Source organism: Neolamprologus brichardi, chromosome 9 (assembly GCF_056152115.1).
Source record: "Neolamprologus brichardi isolate AB-2024 chromosome 9, ASM5615211v1, whole genome shotgun sequence".
Lineage (NCBI taxonomy): Eukaryota > Metazoa > Chordata > Actinopteri > Cichliformes > Cichlidae > Neolamprologus > Neolamprologus brichardi.
Genome location: NC_142112.1, coordinates 40,564,802 through 40,571,867, shown reverse-complemented (window position 1 = coordinate 40,571,867; position 7,066 = coordinate 40,564,802). Strand labels below are relative to the sequence as shown.

At 39.0% G+C, this 7,066-nt stretch overlaps 1 pseudogene; it reads right to left on the bottom strand.

The window, feature by feature from the left end:
• Positions 1–2,347: 2,347 nt before the first annotated feature.
• LOC148101678 (uncharacterized) lies at positions 2,348–4,201 on the bottom strand (annotated as a pseudogene).
• Between the last annotated feature and the right edge of the window lie 2,865 nt (positions 4,202–7,066).

The window sequence follows — 7,066 nt, the reverse complement described above, 5'->3', positions numbered from 1 at the left end:
TCGTCATTACTTCCCTCTTACTTTTGCTGCTTTGCTTCCATCACGATACAATCAGCACAGCTCCTTCTCTGGATATGTCCTGAGAAAGGAGGAGAATTAGAATATTTCTGACTTCCAAACTTTAATCCAATCGGGGATCAAATGGGAATTGAAGCAGTTGTAGGAACTGAAATTGATACTCAGCTCTAATCACATTGTCTCGTTATTTTGCTCGCAAACCAGGCGAAACAGTATTTAATGATAACATGCAGCAAAAACTGAATCATAAATCATCCAAGCAGCCGTAACAATAACACAAACAACACGTTTAATCAGTAAAAACTATTGTGAAATAAAGAAATCACAGGGTAAAATGATTCATTAGGCAAGTTTTTCTTTATTTAAAATGTTTTCTTTAAAATATTTTGTATTAATCAGGTTACAGTCGAACTAAAAAGGGAAAAACGAACATTTTAAAGGTGTTATTCAGTTTTTCCTCATGCAAATCTTTAGATGTCTTTTTTAGAAAACCAAAGTCTTGATTAAGCTGCATGAGTGCTCACTGTGTATGTTCACAATGATCAGATGAGAGTTTAAACCTGTTTTATATTTAGTTTTGTTCTAATTTGACTCGACTCACAGAAGATGAAGCATTTGAACTGAAGCTAAAACTAGAATTTCTTAGAGAGACTCGGCCTGAAAGAGTGAAACCCGGATGTGAGATTTTGTGGAGTCTGTGTGACTGTTGGTGGGTCAAAAAGGTTTCAGCTGCACAGCCAGACGTTACTGAGCGAGCCACCGGTTGAGAGGCACACTTCTCACAGCTCCTTCCTTTGGTCACACTTTAACAGAAACATTTATAGTGTTTAGAGATATTAATATTAATATTAGTATTAGTATTAATATTGATACCACCTCTACAGAGGTTACAGTGTTGTGCCAGAAAGTGATTTCCAATGTTTCTGTGTATTTCTATGTGTAATATCTTTACGTATGTTGGTAAATAGACTTCGGTGAACAGCGTTTACAAAGGGCTTTTATATAGAATTAAAAAATTATCTGTTTTTTCAAGTATCTTTACAACTCTGTGTTGTTGTACTGACATTATAACCAACCCGCTCCTTTATCCCCACTTCAAATATTTTTACTGAACTATTGTAAGATTTGCTGCCGTTTCTGCTGTCCTCTTGGCCAACTGACTCTTACAGAAGACATTTTTAATGTTAATGAGATTTTTTTTAAACTGCATAAATAAAGGTTATATAAACGTCGCTGCCAAAAACTGATCGCGGCTTCTACCTTGTTACAGGAATGTTGTTTGTGGCTCAAGATGACTTTATGTCATCCATGAGGGAAGCATTTGACATATGTTTCACATATTATAGCCCAACAAGTTACTTATAGCAGTTTAAATACGAGCAATCAGTTTTTGGCACAACACCGGTGTCTTGCAGGTTTTATATTTTAGAAAGTTTAAACCTCAGCTTAATAGAAACAAATGTGTGCAAAGCTCAATGAAGTGAAGCAACATTATAAAGAAGAGTGAGCCTCAATGACTCCCCAATGATGTGAGACTGATAGTCATACAGAAACAATGACTTTGAGCTGTTGCTGCTAAACGTGCTTCTACAAGCAGCTGAATCTTGGAGTGGACTTTGGTTTGTCTGCTCATAAACTGGTGGTTCATGATGAGAAATGAACTTCTGAACTGGTTCAAGCATCAGTGCAGTGGCTGGTCCATTCCTTGATGTATATGTCAACGTTCAAAATGAGCCATTTAAATCAGCTGTGTTGGATCAAGGACACATCTAAAAGCTGCAGGACAGCGGCCCCGAGGCCTGGAGTTCCACCCTCAGTGCAGTGGAAATAGTCTCGTGCCAGTCTTGGTGCTGCCTTTGAGTCTATATTGCTGAACACTGTGTGCACACATGTTTTTCCTTCCTAAACAAACACACATTTGTAAAGGAAAATTTAAACTGAACTCACAGTTGGCGGTTAATCGTTATATAGTTTAGATGTACAGCGAGAAACGCATTTAGTGGGACTTTTACACCACCACAGATTTTCTTCTTCTTTTGTTACATTATTGACATATACTAGATATTTTTAACTCTGTAACTTCTGTCGGTGCTGTGCTTTTTGGAAACCAAATTTCCCAGAGGAACCCACCCGAGGGATTAATAAAGTTTTATCTATCTATCTATCTATCTGACAAGTAACTTATCAGTAGCACATCACACTTAAAGCACACAATTATCCTTAAAATTTGTTATTCTTCATGAGATCCTTGGCATAATTCATTTTATTTTATTTTCAATGGGAGAAAAATAAGTCTGTGCTAGTTGAGGCAAAAGTAATTTACACATTTCTATTTCTTTACAGTGTCTTGTTGTTTAAGAAGGAAATTAAAATGCAGAATATTCTCTAATAGTTCACTTATAAACCTGTATTCTTTAACCATGCCACCCAATTTCTGTCTTTTCCCCCACCTCTCTATACATTGTGTAGTATGTGCCACCATTTCCTGCCACCATGTCGTCAATCTTCGTAATCAGCTCCTCCACCTGCTTTGTGTCTGTGCTTCGGTTGTTGAAGACGTGGAACCTGTTTCCACAGCTTTGGATGACTTGTCGGAGCTCTGGTTTGGCTTCAAGTAAATACTGCTGTATAGTTATGTCCAAGTCTTCGAGTTCATCACCATGGGTGAACCGCACAATAATGTAGTGGTAATTTTTTTTTACCAAGCAGATCCTGCTGGGCTTCCACAGAGTTTTTCTTCTTTGGTGTGAATCAACCAACTTGAAGAATAAATGTAAAAAGATGCGGACCCGGTAGAGAGGTAGAGAGTTCAATATATGTGATCATTTCTTTTTTTACAAGTTCTGTGGACTTGCCAGCATTTAGGATCCCTGGTGTGTCTATCAGGGACAGCTGGTATGAATGGAATGGCTGAGCCCTCCCTATCCTTTTTAATAAAAAATAAATATATATATTTATACTGTATGTATACATTTAAAGTCATCTTAGAACAGATTCTTACATGGTAATGTGACCAAGTGCAGCAACACCAACTAATCCAAAGAGGAAAAACAAGAAAAATACAAGATTTACATGGGCTTATTTTTCACAGCCCAAGCTCCACAGGATCATCTACCATTCATCTTCATAGACTGCTGAGTGGCAGGCGTGAGCTCACACCCCTTTGATTAGCTGACCTTTGGGCTAAATGAGTTCAGCCCAGATGTGGGAATTTAGGCAAACAAGAGAAGGGAGAAGATTTAAACCCAGTGGGAGTTTCCCCCCAAAGAGGGACAAAAGGACCCCATGATGATCCTCTACCTAATCACATGAGCCAAGGTGTGAAAACGGGTGTGGGTCACAATCAGCCAGGGTTTCAAGTGAGCTCATTGTGAAACCTGGCCCCACCTTATCATGTGATTTCCTGAGGTCAGATGGCCCAGGATGTGAGTTGGCGTTAAGGCGTCTGGGGAGGGATCTCAAAACTGGATTATAGATGGCAGAGAGTTGGTGTCGTAAACCACCGCCTCTGTTCAAAGATGGTCCCGTGGAGGTGGCTCTTCTATGTTGTGCCATGTGCTTGTGAAGTGGCTTGCGCTCGTAAATACAAATATTTTTTAAAGTATTTTTTTGAAATAAGTATTTGTAAAAAAACACGCTATTTGTGCCTTTCCGAATACCGTATTCGGGTTCAGCTCCACCCCTACTTTTCACATTTGACCAACTTCTAGATGGCATAATTTTGTTAGAGGTCTTAACTCAACAGGGAGAAACAAAGGCATTGTTCTAAAGGTTTGATAAACATCACATAATGTTGGACTGTAAAGTGGAAATACCTGTCACACCTTTGGGTTTCACTGGATATGTTTTCATTGTGTGCCCTCATAATGAACCACAAATATGTATGGTGTTTTTTTATGATCAATATCTGTTCAAAAGAAATGTTTGGAACGAGGCCACGAGGAGTTCTGTGGAAATGTCTTAGTCAACAGAGCATTTTCCACAGAACTTTGGTTGTATTCTGTGGAAACAGAGAACACAATGACAGTCCTGTTATTGTGTTCTTTACGCTGGCTGAAGCTGGCTCCAGCTAGTATTTAAAGGGTTCTTTGATCCACAGACAGCTCAAACAGTACATTACAATACCGCCCCCCACAGACAGACACACACACACCACCACCAGAACCCCCTCTCCAGTCTTCATATTTACAAAGTGATGCAAATCACAGTTTAGCCATAACGAACACAATGTTCAAATATAAGAGTGTCCATAAGTGCAGGTGGTACCAGGACACCCTAGGTCGCAGGTTGATGATCGATGTTGGAATTGTATCACAAGACCTGCAGCAGTATGTTGTGGACACTCAGGTAAAGAGAGGGGCTGAGCTGTTAACTGTTCACCAACTGGTGGTGAGTTGGATCAGGTGGTGGGGAAGACGCTGGACAGACCTCCCGCATCTAAATGTATAGTGACGGTGGAAGAAAGAAGGTTTGTGAACTTATAAACTTAAAAACTGCGTTTTCTGATTTGAGAAAAGAGTTTAAATGTTCTAAAAATGTACCTTAGCAACTGGTTGTATTGTACATAGTACATTTGTAATGAAGTGGCTCTACATAAAGAAATTGTTGAATAATCAAATAATTTGCCCTCGAAACTTTGCACGGACTGCTCTTAGCAAGAAGGGAAATTTCCTTCCTGGTTGATTTAGGGCTTCTCAGGACACAAGACAAATTTATAAGGTTTAGTCACATCCAGATGCATATTTAATTATTTCTGTGAATGTTAATTATAGAATTTTCTCTCAAAAAGTTTTTATTTTACTTTGTAAAGTACTTTGAAATCACTTATCTTAAGATTCTGAGCTAACTTCTTAGAAAAAAAGAATAAACCTTAAAAATAAAATTGTTTCAAATTAGTTTTTAATAACAGGCACAACATCTGCTTTTTTCCTGGCTTTGTACAACAAAACTAAGCATTACTTCAAGTTTTATTGCTAAATGGCATAAATCTGAGTTCAAGCGTATTCAGCCACTATGGTTAAACATAGATCTGCCATTTAAAAAAAAAAAAAAAGTTAACCATACTCACTTGATACCTGACAAGTAACTTATCAGTAGCACATCACACTTAAAGCACACCAAAGAAGAAATGGACTGGTATGAATGGACTGACAGGGTTGAGACCTCCCTATCCTTTTTAATAAAAAATAAATATATATATTTATACTGTATGTATACATTTAAAGTCATCTTAGAACAGATTCTTACATGGTAATGTGACCAAGTGCAGCAACACCAACTAATCCAAAGAGGAAAAACAAGAAAAATACAAGATTTACATGGGCTTATTTTTCACGGCCCAAGCTCCACAGGATCATCTACCATTCATCTTCATAGACTGCTGAGTGGCAGGTGTGAGCTCACACCCCTTTGATTAGCTGACCTTTGGGCTAAATGAGTTCAGCCCAGATGTGGGAATTTAGGCAAACAAGAGAAGGGAGAAGATTTAAACCCAGTGGAAGTTTCCCCCCAAAGAGGGACAAAAGGACCCCATGATGATCCTCTAATCACATGAGCCAAGGTGTGAAAACGGGTGTGGGTCACAATCAGCCAGGGTTTCAAGTGAGCTCATTGTGAAACCTGGCCCCACCCTATCATGTGATTTCCTGAGGTCAGATGGCCCAGGATGTGAGTTGGCGTTAAGGCGTCTGGGGAGGGATCTCAAAACTGGATTATAGATGGCAGAGAGTTGGTGTCGTAAACCACCGCCTCTGTTCAAAGATGGTCCCGTGGAGGTGGCTCTTCTATGTTGTGCCATGTGCTTGTGAAGTGGCTTGCGCTCGTAAATACAAATATTTTTTAAAGTATTTTTTTGAAATAAGTATTTGTAAAAAAACACGCTATTTGTGCCTTTCCGAATACCGTATTCGGGTTCAGCTCCACCCCTACTTTTCACATTTGACCAACTTCTAGATGGCATAATTTTGTTAGAGGTCTTAACTCAACAGGGAGAAACAAAGGCATTGTTCTAAAGGTTTGATAAACATCACATAATGTTGGACTGTAAAGTGGAAATACCTGTCACACCTTTGGGTTTCACTGGATATGTTTTCATTGTGTGCCCTCATAATGAACCACAAATATGTATGGTGTTTTTTTATGATCAATATCTGTTCAAAAGAAATGTTTGGAACGAGGCCACGAGGAGTTCTGTGGAAATGTCTTAGTCAACAGAGCATTTTCCACAGAACTTTGGTTGTATTCTGTGGAAACAGAGAACACAATGACAGTCCTGTTATTGTGTTCTTTACGCTGGCTGAAGCTGGCTCCAGCTAGTATTTAAAGGGTTCTTTGATCCACAGACAGCTCAAACAGTACATTACAATACCGCCCCCCACAGACAGACACACACACACCACCACCAGAACCCCCTCTCCAGTCTTCATATTTACAAAGTGATGCAAATCACAGTTTAGCCATAACGAACACAATGTTCAAATATAAGAGTGTCCATAAGTGCAGGTGGTACCAGGACACCCTAGGTCGCAGGTTGATGATCGATGTTGGAATTGTATCACAAGACCTGCAGCAGTATGTTGTGGACACTCAGGTAAAGAGAGGGGCTGAGCTGTTAACTGTTCACCAACTGGTGGTGAGTTGGATCAGGTGGTGGGGAAGACGCTGGACAGACCTCCCGCATCTAAATGTATAGTGACGGTGGAAGAAAGAAGGTTTGTGAACTTATAAACTTAAAAACTGCGTTTTCTGATTTGAGAAAAGAGTTTAAATGTTCTAAAAATGTACCTTAGCAACTGGTTGTATTGTACATAGTACATTTGTAATGAAGTGGCTCTACATAAAGAAATTGTTGAATAATCAAATAATTTGCCCTCGAAACTTTGCACGGACTGCTCTTAGCAAGAAGGGAAATTTCCTTCCTGGTTGATTTAGGGCTTCTCAGGACACAAGACAAATTTATAAGGTTTAGTCACATCCAGATGCATATTTAATTATTTCTGTGAATGTTAATTATAGAATTTTCTCTCAAAAAGTTTTTATTTTACTTTGT